General features: G+C 34.0%; 1 pseudogene; it reads left to right on the plus strand.

The window, feature by feature from the left end:
* The first annotated feature begins 438 nt into the window (after window positions 1-438).
* LOC120088233 lies at window positions 439-6,893 on the plus strand (annotated as a pseudogene).
* The last annotated feature ends 10,097 nt before the right edge of the window (window positions 6,894-16,990 follow it).

Genomic DNA, 16,990 nt, shown 5'->3' on the forward strand with positions numbered 1-16,990 from the left:
ACGATTATGTGAATCGTGGACCCAGTCCATGAGTACGTAGTTGACCAGTCCACCGTCTTACTGACGTGCTGACTAGATTAAACTTAATCGTGGATCGGCTACACTATTTTCCTTCCTCACCAAATCTACCTTATTTTTGTCATTACTTTTCATTCCTACCTATTTTTAAAAATTCTTTCACATATACCCCATGTTTGTCATTATTTAAAAAATCAACTATATTTTTTTAACTTTCTCCATTATTAAGTTTGTAAATGAATAAAACAATATCTTTATATCAATAAAATTCTTGAATGTCTTTGTTTAGATTTGTCTTTTAATCGAAACATATGAACCACAAGAAAAATACCACACACACTTTACAAAGGTAAAAAAGTTCGTGGGGTCCTACAAAAACTCATCATAGACTAAAAGTTGAAGACTTTGCCATGCTTTTATTCGAAAGTACAGGGTATCTTATTCTTACTTCTGTATTACAGATTACGATCAGAAGTGAACCATACATATCGTAGAAGTAAATGAATACGATAATGGTGTGTGAGTTGTGAGTTGTAGGTAAAAATCTGCAAAATTTCCCTCAAGGAGAAACGAAAGCAAAGAAAATAAGAAGACTCGAAGTCTAGTTTTGTTTTGTAGTGATTTCCGCATAGCATTTTAGTACAAGCCAAGCGATTTTGGTAGCAAAATTCTGATGGATTATTCTTCAATCCTTTCTTGGACATATGATGTGTTTCTGAGTTTCAGAGGTGAGGATACTCGCAATTCATTTACGGGTCACCTCTATGACGCTCTGGTGCGGGCTGGAATCAGTACCTTCCGGGACACAGAGGAGCTGAATAGAGGAATGGAAATTTCGCAACAACTTTGCGAAGCAATCGACGGGTCCAGGTTTTTTCTTGTGGTTTTTTCTAAAAATTATGCATCTTCTAGTTGGTGTTTAGACGAGCTTGTTCGAATTATGAGTTGTATGGAGAGCCATAAAGGGCAGATGGTTTGGCCAGTGTTCTATCATGTGGATCCTTCCCAAGTGAGAAAGCAAAAAGGTGTTTTTGGAGAAGCATTCACTTCACATGAACTAAGATTCAATCAACACTTGGAGAAGGTAGAGAAATGGAGAGAAGCTTTAACTAAAGCGGCCAACTTATCTGGATGGCATTTGGATAATAGGTAACCATAATAAAAAATTTAAGCTGATGAGTAAACGACATGACATTCTAGTAGATGAATAAATTAAATTTTAACGTTTTTAAGTTGATATTAGGAAACAACATTTTTTGTGATATTATATTCATTAAATAAGATAATGACATTTTTGTTCAATATCACTCATTTATCCCAACCAGCTTACGGTGATGGGGTATGATAAATTTAATATTGTATCAACACTCTGCAATTTTGTCACTTTGTACTATTTTGATGTAGGTGTGAGTCCACTCTTGTGAAAGAAATTGTTGAAGAGTTATGGACTAAGCTTAACCACACACTCTTAACGGTTGCCAAGAATCCAGTTGGGATTAGTTCTCATATTGAAAAACTAAAGTCCACATTAGATATAGAGTCCAATGATGTTCGGATGATTGGAATTTATGGGCTTGGTGGAATAGGAAAGACAACCATTGCAAAAGCTATTTATAATTGTATTGCACATCGCTTTGAAGCGTGCACTTTTCTTCCTAATATAAAAGAAAAATGCAAATTCTCAAGGGATGATGAGTTAACTCAATTGCAAGAATCACTCCTTGAAGACATCTTGTTGATTAAAATCCATAGGTCGATAAAATTTTCTGACTAAGGAAGTAATATGTTGAGGGATAGACTAAGAAACAAGAAGGTGCTTGTTGTTCTTGACGATGTGGATCATTCAAACCAATTAGAAAAACTTACAGGACATTTGAGTTGGTTTGGTTCGGGAAGTAGGATCATCATAACAACTAGAGATTTGCATCTTTTAAATAAACACAACATTAAGTGGACCTACAAGGTTGATGAATTAAATCATAGAGAAGCACTTGAGCTATTTTGTTGGAATGCATTTAACAATCCTGTTCCTGATGTGAGTTTTGAAGAGCTTTCAAATGTTGCCGTTAAACATGCAGATGGACTTCCTCTTGCTCTTGAGGTGGTGGGTGCTTCTCTATGCAATTGTAGTAAACTTGAATGGGAAAGCCAATTGAAGAAGTTGAAAAAGATTCCAAATCAGGATGTTCACAATAAACTTAAACTAAGTTTTGATGGACTTGGAGAACTTGAGAAGGCAATTTTTCTAGATATTGCATGCTTCTTTAGAGGGTATAGCACAGAAGATGTGAACTCTTTTTTCGATGCTTGTGATTTCTACCCTCATTATGGAGTTGGAGTGCTTATTAAGAAATCTCTTATATATATCCATGAGAATAAATTCGAAATGCATGACTTGATTCAACTAATGGGTAGAGAGATCGTTCGTCAAGAATCTCCTTCAGATCCCGGAAGACGTAGTAGATTGTGGTATTACGAGGATGTCCTTCAAGTGCTACAAGAAAATGAGGTATGATCCATTCCTAACCTCTCACTGATCTACACATAAAAAATTGGCACATGACATTACAAGAAAATATATAAGAATATATCTTTCCATCTCTTTGTATATTTTAAAATGTGTATGCTTTTCAATTATCTTTGTATGTTTTAAAAAGTGTATGCTTTTCAATTATAATAAGAGCAGTTGCAAATATAGCGGTCAAGCTCAAAGTATTGATAGTACAATATAAAAGAATTTGCGAATATAATAAAATTTAGATTTAACTTAGATCCCAAATACCTGAAGAGATTTCTAATGATGTGATGGCGTACAACGTAAAATGATCTAAAATATAATTCAAGCACAACATTTCATACAGAATAAAAAAAAAATAATGTATGACCATGAGATTTATATCTACAATTAATGAGCTTTAGCTTGTTAGATATATATTAAGTGGCTTCTTGTGTTTTCAGGGAACACAAAAAGTTGAAGGGATAGTTTTAGAAATGCCCGATGAAAAAGAAGAAGCATGGTTGCATGCTAAAGCCTTTTCAAGAATGAAAAAATTGAGGTTGCTTATAATACATAATAATGTCAATGTTATTGGGGCTCCTCGATGCCTTTCTAACGAGTTAAGATGGCTTGAATGTCGTCGTTCTTCATCTTCTCTGGTACCATCCACTTTTCATCCAAAAAAACTTGTTGTTTTGGACATCTCACGTTATCCTATTAAGCAACTGGGAGCCAAACTCAAGGTATGCCATTAGTACTTTCGTTATCTGACGATCCGAAAGATTAGAGACATCTCTATAACATTAGAGAGGTGACTCTGATATGTAATTTGATATTGTTCTCTTTAATAATAAAACTGCTATCTCTCTTTGTTTGTGGATATAGTTAACACATCGTTAGTGAATCATGTAAATCTGTGTGTTGATAATCTATTTGTTTATATCTTCTGTTAATATTTATTTGTCAATTTCTTAACAGTTACTAGACTAAAAGTTAAAAGTATTTCTAACTAGGTGGATTTGAAATAAAGCCACGATCATTTTAGAGTGGTTGGAGTCCATAACAAAAGAAAAAATGTTGGTTTTTGTTAAGGATTATTTAGTCTTATGGTTTGATTTGTTTGTTTGACAGGGTTTTGAAAGTATAAGGCAGTTAAGTTTAGAAAATTGCGAGACGTTAACCGAAGTTGGCGATATATCGTTAATGCCGAATCTTATCAGATTAGAAATCATAAACTGCTTTAACCTCGAGTGTTTTTCGAATGTCGGTCTGAAATCGAAGACTCTTCAGTTCCTTCATCTTAAATCTTGCTGCAAGCTGAAAAAGTTCCCTGATATTGTCGAAGAAATGGAATGCCTTGATACACTTAGATTAGAAGAAACAGGTGTAACAGAGCTACCTACATCAATTGAAAAACTTAGTGGTGGTCTTCGCCATCTAGACTTGGGCTTATGTGAGGACTTGGAGCACCTTCCAAGTAGTATCTATGACCTTAAAATGCTTAGTGCTCTTAAATTGAGTAACTGCCTCAAGCTACAGCCAATTCCACAACCTTCAAACGCCATTATTAATCAAAATTTGAGCAGTAGTACAATTGTTGGCAATTCTATGTGGTCTATGGATTTTGAGAATAGTAACATTTTGGAATTGGATTTCATTATGGGCTTCAACTGCTTCGACTCGTTGAACCATTTGTACTTGAGTGGGAGCAACATCAAGAGACTCCCTAGAGGGATGAACAAGTTTAAGAATCTTCGATCCATCGACTGTAGTAATTGCAAACTTCTTCAGCATATTTCAGATGTTCCACCATTTCTCAAAACATTGGATGCAACTGGGTGTGATTCCTTGGAAAAGATTGATGCTACAAGATTTTTTAACATAGATAAGCTATCTAAAAATGCTTACTACTTATGCCAAGACTGGACAGAAGTATTCTTTTATCAGGTTTGTTTTTAGTTTCTTCCATCATATACTTTTGCCCTCATTAACTATGACTTTTCAATCTCAACATTTTGTATTGTGTTATATATATCTCTATTAATACTTTGCGCGTGATTGCTATATAAAATGATGATTTCACTTAACAAGGTTAAGTCCCAGTTCTCAAAAAAAAAAAAAAAAAACATTGAGGTCCGGAAAGGATCTCAAACTGAGGTTTAATGGGTGAATAGGTTGTTGAATGCTTTATTTTGCATGTGGCAGGGCATCTGCAATGAGATGATGGTTGAAACAAAGCTACCTGGAAATGAGATTCCGAATTCATTTAGTGGTAGCAAAGGCTGCTCTGATCTCTTGCTTCAATTGCCATTAGATGTGAAGAAACATGTTGTAGGGATAATGTTTTGTGTGGTTTACAATATGAAGAATTCTAATGGCTTCTTCGAGGTTCGAATTAACTGTACGACTGTCGAAAGCATCTATCCCTTTTGTGGTGAATCAGATGAGATGTGCATAACTTATGTTCCTCGAGAAATACCATTCGAATTGGATAGGGTATTGAGAGAAGATACAAGTCATTTTGATGTTACAGTTCTTCAGTTTAGAAGAGACTATGTTGATGATGATCAACGTGAATCATGGGTGGAAAAATTTGGAATTCGTTTGATATTTGATGATCAAATATCTTTTTCTACTGCAAATGAGAGTTGGAGTTAAAGACGGCGTAAGAATGAACTGCATTATTCTTTCATGTATTCTCTTTTCTTTTCTTGGGTAAGTAATGGACTTATTCTAATAGTTCTTTGACTAAATTTTATGGTCGTCTTTATTGTTGCAAATTGAAAAAGCGGTAGGATGACTCGTCACTTGAAATAAAGATATTAAACGAAAAACACTGACAAGCTCCGCAACAACAAAATACAAACAACAAAAAAACAAGTAAAGGTACATAGAAGTTGTTAACTCAGTTCGGCGATAGACCACCTATGTGTGGGGGGTAGAGTACCCAGAAAAGATAACTCACTAATATTAAAGAGTCAAACAAACTTACCTGTAATTCAATAGTAACTCATGTAGAGCCCAACTCACAAGTCACCTAGGCTTCCCTAGATGTGAGACTCCCTGAATACTTAGGCTCCCTCTAAGTATGATAATATTAGTGTTGAATATTTTGGCTTCGGACAGTATGTGAGATACCTCTTCGCTTGATTATCTTCTTTATGACTCAGTCAACTCTCTTCAATGAGGAATCTTAGGTTCTCTCTAAGATGGAGAAATCCTTCTTGAGAATGAAGTCTTAGGTTCCCCCAAAAATCGAGAATGCCTTCTCTTCAGCAATGCCTTAGGCTTCCTTAAGATAGAAGTTATCTTCAAGTTCTTGAATTATTCAAGCAATGAATTTGCACACGGAATACAATGAGCAAAGATCAAAACACCATGTTGCATAATTCAGACACTTAGAACAAAAACACTTTCTCTAATAAACAAATGTGGCAAGCCTAAATGAAAGGCACTATTCTCCTTTTAAAAATCATGGTCAAGTAAGGAAATAATTTCCATAAATATTTCCATTTCACACGAAATAAGTTGCACAATAAATAAGGAAAATATCGGGCAATATACATCTGCTGACAATTTCTAGAGTAGGAAAGAAAAATATTCCGCATATAATTTCAAGATTAGGAAAGAAAATATTATGCAAGAAAGAATATTATTTGAGACAGATGTTAAGATTTTATTTGTGACAATAGCAAGAACCACCATGTTAACTCTCAAAAAGAGCTAATATTCCTAGCTTAATTCGGGCTCGTTAGTGGATTTTATGTGTTTATTTTCCTATTTTATAGGTATCGAGCGATCAAGAGGTAGAATTAATCATTTGGTGAAGAACGGAGTTAATTTGAAGCAATTTGGAGTTAATTTGATAATCTGGGCTTTGAAGGAGTTGAAAAGACCAAAATGCCATCGATTCCATCAAGTTTGATGCAGCCATCAAGCACCATCGAGTACCATCGAGTAACAGGCTGTTGAGTAATTAAGAAAATGCTATTGAGTGATCGAGGATCGAGTATCGAGCCGTCGAGCATCGAGTAGCGAGTTTCTGGCAATGGATGCAGCGTTGCAACGCCACTCCAAGCGTCGCGACGCTCTGAGGTTGAATCAACGCCAGTGTCCCAACGCATCTCAATGCTCTAACCTAGCACTTGTGGACATAATGCCTAGCGTTGCAACGCTACGATCTTTGACGGACATGGAGCGGAGCGCGCGTGCGAGTGAGCGTTGCAACGCCATTCCAAGCATTGTAATACTACGATAAATCCTATAAATACCTCTCTTCGGCCCTAGGCCAAAATATGCTAAATTTTAGGGGGTTTAGGCCGACTCTTGGAGCTGAATGAATGGAGGCCAAAGTTAGGCTTCCTTCTTCTTCTATTCCCTTTAATTTTTAGTGTCCATAGGTTAGATTTATTTTATTTTCAGATTACGAATATGTATTGGATTGTATGTCATTGGTTTGTCCATGAATCAATGAGGTAATCTTTCGATTAGTTCTTGGATTAAGAATTCTTTGTATTTTGCTGAATTTTAGTTCAATTTTTATGCTTTAATCTAGAATTATGTTTTTCTTAAATCTTGTTTAATTTACATTTGCTTTTACGTGTGGATTGACGCCCCTATCATGAATGCACGTCTTAGCTAGTTAAATTCAAGCTTGCACGCATCCTTGTATCGTCTATGCTTTGAATTTACCCTCGTAGTACAGACTAGATAAGCATGCTTAGGTTTTTTTATTAGGCTATCCATGAATCTTTGCATGACACGTTTAATCTAGATTTAAGGAACAAATTGATTATTTGAACACGACTTTCCTGACACTTAATCAATATAGTTGAATCCTGAACCTTAATGCATGTGTTTCTAGTTCTTTATGGCCGCTGAGGACCCAATTGCATCTAGGAGCATGTAGGTTAGTTAGGGCACGACTTTCCAGCCTCAACTATTAGGACGCTTGATCGATTCAGATTAATTGATTTTCGAGATTATAGAGATTAGTTAATTCGCATCGATTGAGTAGCTATGCATGCATAATTCGAATATATGATATGCTGGTTGAAAACAATGATTTATTTTACATTAAATGGCTACTTGATCCTAGAACTAAATGAATCCATTACCGTTTCATATATCCATCACATTTTACTTTTTTTACTTGCATGCTTAATTTCAAAACCACAAACCAAAATCCTCGTTTTTACTTTTTTCCACGGTCAAAACTAACGCAAAATAAATTAATTCTTCGGTTCTTTGTGGTTTTACCCCGCACTTACCATTGTTGCTACGTTTTAGTAGTAATAGGAGTAGTTCGAGTATTATAATTTTTTTTTGTTTCGATTCGAATGACATCGACCCCCGAGTCTGAGCACACCACAAGCTGCCTCAGGAAAAATATAGTATTAGGGGTTAATGTCCTAAATTTCATGGATTTTGTAGTTTGAAAATTATTTGTACACGAATTATTATTTAATAGGATAAAGTGTTATTTTGCATTAACCCAAATCCAATAAACTAAGATCGTAGGTTATTTAATGTAGCTTAAACATGTATATGGTGACATACAAGTAGGTCATGTTTAAGTAAAAACTTCAATGATCTATAGTATATGGATAAGTTTGGGTACCTTATCCTGGTGACACTACGAATACGACCCACTTTGTAATTGTTTCAATTGTTATAAAGTGTTATAAATGATCTGATCCTGATCTTGATCGTTCATGCGGAGACATGTGCGTGGGGGTATCATATACAAAGAGTTTGTATAAGATCGAATCACGAAATGATTAATCACTCTTTATAACATCGTTACTTGAAGAGACTTACATTTCACTAGGATGACCATAGGTAATTTGACCATAATCCTGAGTGAGTTGTGAACTCCCACCTATAAGGGCGATCTTTTGACTTGCGTGGGTGAGAGTGGCTAGATTCGTCGACTCGATATGGCTACCATTTTGGGGTTCATCCAAGTGAGGAGCTGGGAACACAACTATACAAGATGAAATTCACTTCTTCCTGGTCATAGATTAAGTAGATGAATTACTCTCTTAAGGGCTAATTTCGAGTCTTGAACAATAAGACATCTCACCCTTGTTGGGTTGTATGTCCTAAAACTTACAGTTTGTAAAATTAAATATATTCTATTTGCAATAAAGATATTATTGAGATATTATTCAATAAAATTGTTATTTAATATGTAAATTGCACTTATAAAGCCTAAATCCAATAAACTAACAAACCCCTAGCTATAGTATGAATACTTGAACCTTATGTAGAGACATAAAAGAGAATCAAGTTTGAGTAAATGGCCAAAATGGTCTATAAGTATAGGGATAGGGTTGGGTACCTTATCTTGGGAACACTATGGATGCAACACATTTTATATTTGATACAAATGATGTGATCTTGAAATCATTCATGTGAAAACATGCGAGTGGGGCCATCTTATACAAAACATGTTTGCATCAAACCGGACCATCAAATAGTCACTTTTTTTTTTAATAACGTCGTTTACTATTAAAACTGACTATTTCAATCTGATGACCTAAGGTAACTCGATCTTAGTCTTGAACAAGGGGCCCTACCCTCTCTATGACTGGGAGTGACTCATTTTATTGGTAGGACCATAAACTAATTGTTCTAGTGGATCAGTGGAGATTTAAGGAGCAAGATGTATTACACGGGTAAAACGGTAATTTTGATCCAGCTGTTAACACGAACAACCTGTGAAGGATCGACTTACTGATCATGGTTAAGTCAAGTGGACAAAAATAGAAGAGTATAGCTATGGACTTTAGTAGAGTAACCCGGTAATTAACGAATGATGATTAATTTGGTTTAAAGAGTTTATCCAATTAATCTCGGATCGTCGGAGCTCATGATTTGTAGGTTCATTAGGTCCCCTTACTAGCTCACAAACAGATTAAACCTTAGAATAACGTGATGAGAAAATTTGAAATGTTCAATTTCGAATTAATAGAATTGGTAATTATATATGATATAATTAAAATTTTAATTAACAAATTAAAAGAAATTAGAGAAATGGATAATATTTAAATATGATTTAAATATTAATTACATGAACAGAGATTCATGTATTAAGAATTGATGGTTTAGTAATCTAATATTTGATATTAAATTATTTTAATTAATTATCCAAAAATTAATTAATTATTTAAAATTAATTTTATTTACAATTACTTATTTGAATTGATTTTATATGAAATTAATATAAAGAAAATTGATTGATTTTAAATCAAATAATTAAATTTAAAGAAAATCAATTTTAAATTAGAAAATGGGAGAAAGTGGGGTTTTTCCCACTTCTTCCACTTCCTCTTCCAGCTGCCAATTCCATTATCTATGAAGGTTTTGGTGTCAATCTAGTAATGTAATTTGATTGCATGTAAAAGTGGAAGAAACGTTGGTTTTTCCAAGCTGAAGAGATAAGCCATGCAATCTGATTTTGAGAAGAGAGAAATGTTCTCTCTTGTTTTTCACCAAACACCAAAATATTCTCGTGAAATCTCACTTAATACAATCTCATTTTGGGTTTCACCACAAAATCTAAGGTTCTAGAGGATAGTAAGGAAGATCAAGTAGTGATCTACAACCAGTTAGAGTGGAGAATTCAAGCTGGAATTGAAGATTTGAAGAGATCATCAAAGGTATATTTCAGAAACCCTATTTTTTAATATGAACATGCTTGCTTGATGATTAAAATTGATGAAATTAGAGTGCTTAAGATCCAAATTACTTCCACTTCTGGATTGTCAACTCCATCAATTAGTATCAGAGTTTGATTTAAGCACTCAATTCACGTTAATTTTAGCTTTTGTGGGTGTTTTTTCATGAGTTACATGAAATGGGTTTTGAAATGGATCTATTATGGTTTTGGCATTAGATTTCTCATCAATTACGTTGTAATTTTCGTAATTGGCTTATTGTTTATGGGTCTTCATGTGTGATCAAGAGTCTATAAATTTGCTAGAGTCAATAAAGTTGCAATTAAATTGTAATTGGATAAGATCTGAAGCATCCTCAGTAGCAGAAAGCAGTAGATGAGGCTTCTGCTTCACAGCGTTGCAACGCTGTTCTTCATCCAACCCAAAAAAGGAGGGAAAACCCTGTGTATTGCAACGTTGGGGTTGAAGCGTTGCAACGCTGTTCATCCCATCCTAGAACACACATGAGCGAAAGGATCGACGGTTTATCTTGTCTGATTCAACTGATTCAAGCCGTGGAGTTTCGGTTCAGCCAGTTTTAGACTGGTTTAACCCAAATTTCTTCCTTGGAGGTCCGGTTCGGGTGATTTGGAGCCGGTTCGATTGGTTCAGGCAACTCAAGATTTGTTTTAAGTTTTTTTTTTTTTTTTGTAATAATTTTTGGTTTTTACTTGATTAGGATGCCAAAACAGTCTATTTCAGTTTATGTTTAATTATTTATGCATTTTGATGTATGTTTAATGAAATTAAATCTTGTATGTGCATAAAGTATGCCATGTAGATTTAAAATCCCACCATAGGAAGCATGTATCATGCATTGAAAGTATGTTATAAAATGTTATAATATATAGTATACATGATTTAGGGTTTCATATATTTAATATAAGTTGTTATATTAAATTGTGCAATGCTTCATGTATGTTATGATATGTCTATAGTTTTATAAAGTGTTATAAAATGAATTAGACATTTAAAATCTATAACGAAGATAAGATGCATCCTCACTTAGGGTTAACAAATGAAAACTTGTTTTAATAGTTAAAATAGGTTGTTATCTTGTAAAATCTGGTTACAAACTCAACCAGACTATAATCCTGTCTAAGGGTGGAGGTACTTAAGTTGACGGTTTACGAAACGCTTGCTACCTTGGGATTTAGCTGATTTTTAGCATTTTTAACTCGACTTTATGAGCATGCGTGAGCGATGCGAGGTAATAAAATAGATTTATTACTTAGACATCATAGGTTAAATCCAAATATAATCATTATACTTAGATATTCACCTAGACTTAGGATGTTTTAGCCGGAATATACCTAAGTAAAGAATATACCCAGAACAAACAGAACACTTCAGTGGAAAATAAACAAATATCTATGATATGTTGTTTTTTAGCTCCCACTCCTAAGAGTTCACACCGTGAGATTCATGCTCGCTTCATGTCATTAAAAGATGTGATTAGACAACTTGCTATTAAAAATATTGTTTTTGAGTAGGAGATCCGCGACCTCAAGGAGAGCTTTAGTCTTCAGACTGAGGTTGGAACTGCTCTTCAGAGTTTGAGAGACTCAGTCACTCAATCTTCTGATTCAGTTGAGAAAGGATGAGAATCCTTATTACACACATCTTATGACATCACCGAGGCAAGCAACGATGAGGTAACCTATGTCGACATTAAAGATGAGTTAGAGGATAACATGTCATGTTTAAAACCAGTTTGTGAGGACTGTGGAGAATTTGAGCCTAAACCCGTCGATTTCCAAGTGATGGAGTTAGAGTTTGAAAAATCTCACCCTGTTCTGTCGTCTGGTATATCCTATATTTTTTAGTTTTGTTCTTTTTGTTCTCAAGAGTCAGTTGAGTCAGAGTCTGTATTTTCAGTTGAGCCAGTCCTTGAATCTGTTGATTTTTCTTTTTTTTTTTTTTTCTCTTTCCAAACAAAATTAAAAATCCAAAATTTGAACTACCTAGTTCTCTTCAAAAGATGAAGAGTCTTATAGTCTTACTAGGCTATATAGACTCATCCAAGAAGGGACTAGAGAAATACGAAATTTTTCTTTGTGTCTTGACAGGGGACAGGTCACATCGAGTAATCAACGTTAAAAATTTGTCTTTCTTAGAGGGAGCCAGGTGAAAAAATTTATTGCTTTCTTTATTTGTTTTCTAGATTAGCCTTCTTTTTGTTTTTTGTTTTGTAGGGACAACCTAGAGGAGAAGAGCATCTTTTTGAGAGGTGAGCCCAACTACCACCATCTTGTGCGCAACTATGATTTCAGAGGAGGTTTCCTGTTCCCTTGATTTTTTTTAAACTATATTTGAGATATATTAGGAACAATGTATCATTTTAAAGTTGGGGGTGGGGTACCTGTTGGATTTTTTTTTTTCTTTTTTTATTTTTAGCTTGGGGTTCTTAAGCATTGTGCTTGAACTATGCTATGTGCTTTAGTTGCTTTGCCAGCTTGTTTGCTCTGTGGTTATCATGATAGTTTATGACGCTCTCTTCTAGTGATAAAATTTGCATTAAAGAACGTTAAGAAAGCATGATCATGATTTTAGCCCAATTTTAAGAATTTTTTCTTGTCTCTCATGCATCTTGAAGTCATTGTTTTGCGAAACTAAAGTCTTGCGTGCTTAGAATTAGATTATCTAGTTTGTACTTCTATTGTCACCCCGAAAGGTCCACATTTGACTTAGGAGTAATCGCACTTGTTTTAGAGCAAAACTAGACAAAGTGGATAAATTAGGGCCTACAGTGAATTAAAAAATATAATCTGTTGAAAAAATATAAAAAATACAAAAAATACAAAAAGAGGCATAAGCCAGTGTGCTTGAAAAAAAAAGTATGTGTGCATGGATAGAGGTGAAAAGAGCTACCTTCGCTGTGTCTAGTTAGGGCATGCGAGTAAAGAGTGATAGGTTCCTGGCGGTAGGGTGTGAAAGCTAGCCCTCTAGGTAAAATGAATGCCCATTATGTTTTTTTTTTTTTTTTGTGTGTGTGTGTGTTTAGGCACCCTTGTCTTAATGTTGCCCTCACTTTGCAAGTTTGGTATGTCTGGGGTTGATAATCGAGCCAGTGTAGGGAAAAAACGGGATGAGGATTTTATAAAACTTTTTCGGACCGTGAAAGTTTAACTAGCAAAACTCTAGGCTTGCTCATGCATGAATAGATTAAGAACCGTTCTTAAACTTGTGCTTCATTGATTGATCATAATTAATTTTCGTTCTTAATTTCAAATTTCATTCAAATTGGCTGTTGAGATTGGAGTAACAACCTTGCGAATTAAGTTAGCATATCTTTAATTATTTTATATTCTATTTGATTGTGTGTTTCTACCTTGCTCGGGACGAGCAAGAATTAAGTTGGGGTGTTTGATAGCTCTCAAAAAGAGCTATTATTCTTAGTATAATTTGGGCTAGTTATTGAATTTTATGTGTTTATTTTTCCATTTTGTAGATACCGAGCAATCAAGGGATAAAATTGTCGATTTGGTGAAGAACGGGGTTAATTTAGAGCAATTTGAAGTTTATTTAAGCATTCGGGCTTCAAAAGAGTCAAAAAGACCAAAATGCCCCTACTTCAGCGTTGCAATGCTCATCTTATACGAAGTCCTGACGCTCGACTGACGCTGAAAGGCAATAGCCTGGTGTGTAGGGGAACGTTGCAACGGTACTCGCTTCGAGTTGGTAGCGACGCCAACGTTGCAACGTTTTTTCCTGACGCTTGTGGCTTTTCGGTCGAGCGTTGCAACGCTGCGGAGATTTCTGTAAATACTGCCCTTTGTATTTAAATCGAAATAGGCCAAATTTTGGGGGTTGAATTGATGGAGGTCGATGTTAAGCTTCAATCTTCTTCTTTTCCCTTCAAATTTTAGTATCTTTATGTTAGTTTTTCTTTTTGTTTTGGGTTGTAATCAACAGATTGGACCTGTATCTCAGATTTATCTATGAATTAAGAGGTAAATCCTATCTAATTTCTTTGAGCAAGAGCCCTATGTTTTATTTCTTGAAGGATTTTTAGTTAATTTAACTAAATTGCTGTGAACTCTTTGGGATAATTTGATTGAATGTTAATAGAATTTTTATAAATTATCTTACAAATTAGTTTATTGAAATTCTTGTTTGCAAAATCGTCATAGCCTATGCATATATTGATTGATTTAGTTGTGCATATTAGGATCACGTGTGTAAAGTCTAGACATTTTCTGACCAAATGCATGTATGCCCTAATATAATCTTTTCCAAATAAATCATACTATAAGATATGGCTTTTCCGACTTGTAGTATATCTCAACAATTGAACCCTTTTGTAATGCAATTCAATTTTAACTTGTATGTCACTAAGAAGGAACACTTGTAAATTGAATTAGGGTTAATTTGGTTTAATATCAAATTTGGCTAATTGGACTGTTAGATTTTCTAATAGGTTGAGGGGTTGACAGATTCAGTGTAATTAATTGATGCCTAATGAAAGAAATTACATAGGAAAATCTCTCGTGCTCTAGAAATTAGATAGACTCCTATTCCATTTTACATTTACCCTTCTATTTTAATTTTACACATATATCTCTTCCACACAAAATCCCCCATTTACCGCTCTAGTTGGAAAATTAACTTAACGAAAAAAAATCATGCTTCCCTATAGATTGACTCAGACTTACCATTATTGCTATGTTTTAGTAGTAATAGGAGTAGTTTGATATTTACAAATTTTCTATTAGTCAAGTTTGAGGCTTCTTAACGACGTAGGTCTCGGGCCTGTCAATGACAAACTATTTGTATCGACAAATGCAACATTCTTAGAGGAAGACCAGATAGATAATCATCAACCCCGCAGTAAGCTAGTATTAAGTGAAATGACCACAGAAGCTACAGACAAATCAACAAGAGTTGTTGATAAAGCTGGTACGTCACATCCTTCTAAAGAGTTGAGAGTGTCTTGACGTAGTGGGAGGATTGTTCAACAACCTGATCGTTACATGGGTTTGATAGAAACTTAGGTTGTCATACGAAAAAAAGTCATGGACCTTGAAATTGTTTTGATGGTTTTGAAATTGTATATAAAAAAAGGATGAATATGACTTGAATTCAATTATGAAAAAGGGAGATTTAAATATGATCTCATGTCTAATTTTAAGGAGATATTGCCTAATATGCAAATATAATTTGAACTTAATCATTCAATGTTTAAGGTAAATCGGATTCTACACCTATGTGACCTTCTATGAAGTATCTTTATAAGGTTAAGTCATTAAACCTATATTTAAAACACAATCCTTTGATTTTATAGGTCTCGTCCTATGTCTAGGGTTTGCGAGGTCTTATATGTAGGCTCCTTTATTTGGTTCCAAACCTAATCTAATCCTTTTAGTATTAGACAAGATCCTATGTTTATGGTCGAAAGTGAGGTCTTATATGTAGGCTCCTCTCCTATATTGTTTTTATTTGTTTCAAATCTAATCTAACCCTTTTAATATTAGACAAGATTTTGAGTATATTAATTTAGGTGATCAATTTAAACTAATAATCAATCTATAAATCAATAATAGCAAACTTAGAATTGAAAAATTAAATTCTAATTAGGCTTCTAGTCCTATATTATTGGAAATCACATATTTTAATCCCCACAATTAAATTAGTTCATGATTATAACGATAAAACACAAAATTAAATTAGAGCAGATGGACACAATGTTAAATAAAAAAGGGAATTTGGACACAATGTTAAATAAAAAAAAGGGAATTTATAAGGAAGGTATTGACAATAAAATCTAAATGGAAAAATTGCAAAGAAACAATTTTAATGATACAAACTTAAAAGAAGGAAAGTATAATGAATAATTAGAAATATTAGTAAGGAAAGGGCACAAAACGTCAACCAAAACAGTAAATTAAGGTGTTGGAAATTAGTCGAAGCTAAAAAAAAAATGTTTTTTAAATATAAAAAAATATATCAAAATATTTACAAAATATACCAAAACTATTTTAATCTAAAAAGAAAATAAAGAAATAACAAAATGAAACTAAAAATATTTTATTACGATAAAATCTGTAAAATGAAATGGAATACAAACACTAAGCTAGTAGAAACATAAAATTAAAATTAAAACAAGACTTATAAGTAAAAGTTCTAGAAAACCAAATACAAGAAAGAAAGAGAGGAACATGAAGAATAAAGCTTCGGATCTAACTCAATCTTACTCGGTTCAACCATTTTCATAGGAGAATTGGGTCGGTACAAGTACAGCGGCGTAGGGCTTCAAGAAATTGACTAAAAACAGTAAAATACTCCGTACAGGTGTAGAATTTTTATGTATTTTTTTTTGGAGGAAAAATAGATGAAGGGTTGGCAAAATTCCAGTGGGGTCGATTCCCCACCCCGATCGGAATGGGAAATTCTTGGTTTAATCCCGGTCAAATCGGAAATTTTTTTCGGGGTCCCGTCCGGGGACGGGGTGGGGACAGGATGGTATCCTCGCCCCGACCCCGATTTTATATAGTTATATTTTTAATATTTTATAAATATATATTTAAAAATAATATATATATAATATTATAAAATTTATTATGTATGTTTATAATGTATATTATAGACTTATAGTGTTTGAAGCCCATATTGATTATATAAATTCAAAATTTAGCCCAAAAGTCAAGTTCAAACTTAAAAAATTAAAAGAAAAAAAATAGAAAATTCCTGAGGGATCTAATAGGGTCCGGCGGGGATATGAGTAGGGGAATCCCCGTGGGAAACAGGGAATGGG

The sequence above is a fragment of the Benincasa hispida genome, chromosome 10, assembly GCF_009727055.1.
Source record: "Benincasa hispida cultivar B227 chromosome 10, ASM972705v1, whole genome shotgun sequence".
Lineage (NCBI taxonomy): Eukaryota > Viridiplantae > Streptophyta > Magnoliopsida > Cucurbitales > Cucurbitaceae > Benincasa > Benincasa hispida.